At 31.5% G+C, this 3,100-nt stretch overlaps 1 protein-coding gene across 2 annotated transcripts in view; it reads right to left on the reverse strand.

The window, feature by feature from the left end:
- Positions 1-2,862, reverse strand: part of LOC106474150 — a 143,966-nt gene extending 141,104 nt beyond the window's left edge. For both annotated transcript variants that reach the window (XM_013934843.2, XM_022379413.1), the window contains exon 1: positions 2,733-2,862. The gene's annotated coding sequence lies outside the window, so the exon portion shown is untranslated. The remainder of the gene's footprint in view (positions 1-2,732) is intronic.
- Positions 2,863-3,100: the final 238 nt, after the last annotated feature.

Here is a 3,100-nt window from a genome sequence, read left to right on the forward strand (position 1 = left end):
CATACTTTAGATCATACAAAAGCTAAAGATTCTTTTTCAAAAAAAAGAAAAGAAAAGGAACGACCTTCACACTTTAGACTATACACAAACTAAAGATGCTTTTTCAAAAGATGGATTGATTTTCACACTTTAGACCATACACAAACTAAAGATGCTTTTTCAAAATAAAAAAGGAATGACCTTCACACTTTAAACCATACAAAAAATAAAGATGCTTTTTCATAAAAAAAAGAAAGAAAAAGGAATGACCTTCACACTTAAGACTATACACAAACCAAAGATGTTTTTTTCCAAAATAAAGGAATGGTCTTCACACTATAGACTATACACAAATTAAAGATGCTTTTTTAAAAAAAATAAAGAATGACCTTCACACTTTAGACTATACACCAACAAAAGATGCTTTTTCAAAAGAAGGAATGACCTTCACACATTAGACTATACACAAACTAAAGATGCTTTTTTAAAAAAGTAAAGAAAAAAGCAATGACCTTCACACTTTAGATTATACACAAACTAAAGATGCTTTTTCAAAAAAAAAAGAAAAAGGAATGACCTTCACACTTAAGACTATACACAAGCTAAAGATGCGTTTTCAAAAAAAAGAAAGAAAAAGGAATGACCTTCACACTTTAGACCATACACAAACTAAAGATGCTTTTTCAAAATAAAAAAGGAATGACCTTCACACTTTACACTATACTCAAACTAAAAGTGCTTTAAAAAAAACTCTTAGAAGGCACATGCAATTTAAGTTTTTTATTTTAGATATTAAATCCTACAAAGAAGAGACTTGTGGCAAAATTGAAATGTATTTCGTTGTCTCAGTATAGAATCTGTCTTCAGAATAGCGACGAAAAATCGACACCTAGACAAACATTCATTAGTGTGATTTCAGTCTAAAGAAAAGCTCGTCCTTTTTTCAGACATTGTCGTTTTTCCACTTGAATAGATCCAAGATCTGCTCTTTTTATGAATATTTAACAACAGTGGGGTTAAAACTACTCCCATTAAATTTTCACACTCGGAAAATTTTAGTCGCTTATCTACAACAAACATATTGACGAATAAAAACGCAAGTAAGTTCTAAAACTTTTTTTTTACGAAAACACACTGTCGTATTTACAAATCTCTATTTTGTAAAGGCCAGGAATCCCCATTTGATACGCACATGATGCCTGTAAGATGTTTTGTTGATTATCGAACTAATTCGACTATTTTTCACGTTGAGTCTAACAATTTTATTAAATAATCTGTAATTATTAGACATAAGTTACATGTATTTGCTTCATGAAATTTGTATATATATATATATAAAGAATAAAATATAAAGGGCAGTGATATCCTATACTGGATTCGAATTATACACTTTCTTTCTCAGACACAGATAGTCAAAGATAAACACAAAGCGTCTTTCAATCACACTCTATATTAATTCGAGTTTATATACAATCATAAACAGCATATGTTTCCTGAAGAATCTCGAGCATCTTTGTCGTACGTTAACATGCCATTATGCTGAACAATTCTCAGTAAGCAAATCGTCAATAAATACAAGACATTGAGTTTTCGTTTCGCTCTAGGTATGCACATGTGTAATTAGTTTTACTCAAATTCAGTTTAGTTATTTGTAAAAACTGAAAAGTTGCTATCAATAGGTGTTTATTTTTTTCTCAGGGTAGAACCACATTTTCAAAAACTGGATAACACTCCGTTACGTATTTTTCTATTCAGAGTGATTTATATATTTGTTTGACTAAGAACCTGGCTCTCTATATATGCAAATCTTCCTTGAGTTTTGATTTCCTGAATATATAGATAATTCTCACGTGACTACAGTTTTTTTTAAATTCGTGTTTCATGCTGAAAAAAACTGATACAAATATGTAATAATGTTTTTCTGATTGTTCGTACACTTGAAATATGCATTACGTTAGTACTCTTTTTTTTTAAAGGTTTAATTTAAACAATCATAACACAATTAATATTCACGTACTCTCCTTCAGATTCAATTTATATAATTAAAACCAGAATAAAACGCACGCAATATTCTTTTTTTTTTAGCTTGTTTACACATTCAGAACAAGGGTAATATTCGCGTGTGCTTTTTCGGGCTCTATTGAAACATAACACTAAACAAATGCATGCTATCTGTTTTCTTCGAGTTCAGTTAACAATTCATAACACTTGTTATATATACATAACTCTATCCATACGAACTCCTACATATATAAATATATCAAATTTTCATATAAAAATATAGTTCATATTGTTGGTATGCTGGTTTCCTTCCTCACATTATATACTTCAAAGCTAAACTACAGCGTCTACATGAAAGTTGCCTGAAGCAGAAGATACATGATAAAAAACATACAGCAAAGTATTTTTGGATAAGGACCTACTATTGAGTGTCTTTATATTTTATATTGATTTTTCTGACTTACGCACTAATAAGGAGCTCTTTTTCGTCTTTCAGTTGGTAGCTATGTTCTCAGAGTTTTAAAACTCTTACGAAAACCTTTTGGAAACTAAGATGACTGAGTATTTTTTTTCAAAACTCTTGTATCATGTCTTTTATGGAACAAGTATCAAACAGTGGAACTGCGTTTGCACGAGCGCTACAGGTATGCTGGCTTCCAAGCTTCCGTCACACATTACTATACATTTAAAGCAGGTAAAAACAACGCATATTAGATATGTCTAGAAATGATTCAATAATGACAGAGACTCACCTGCTTATAATGTTTTCCAGGTGATTCCTGTGGAGCTAAACATCCGTGCTCAACTTCCAGTTCAAGAATTTAACCAGGAACTGAGAAAGACTAAAATAACTCAGCTTGTTCGTGCGTACGATATACACTCTGCGAGGAACCACACTAAACTGATGCTTTCAGGGTAAAACCTCGGATATTGAACGTCGATGAACGTAGAGAGGCTCCTCTTTGTCCAAGCGTTTGCTCCAATAGGAAACGTCGAGACAATGACGTAACATGGTATGATGCGTGATAATTTCCTTCATACTTGAAACTTGTTAAAGTTTCTTCATGTCGCAGTTTTCGATATAAACTACCTTTATCCATACGAGCTCTGATAATGCTAC

Source organism: Limulus polyphemus, unplaced genomic scaffold (genome assembly GCF_000517525.1).
Source record: "Limulus polyphemus unplaced genomic scaffold, Limulus_polyphemus-2.1.2 Scaffold136, whole genome shotgun sequence".
Taxonomy (NCBI): domain Eukaryota; kingdom Metazoa; phylum Arthropoda; class Merostomata; order Xiphosura; family Limulidae; genus Limulus; species Limulus polyphemus.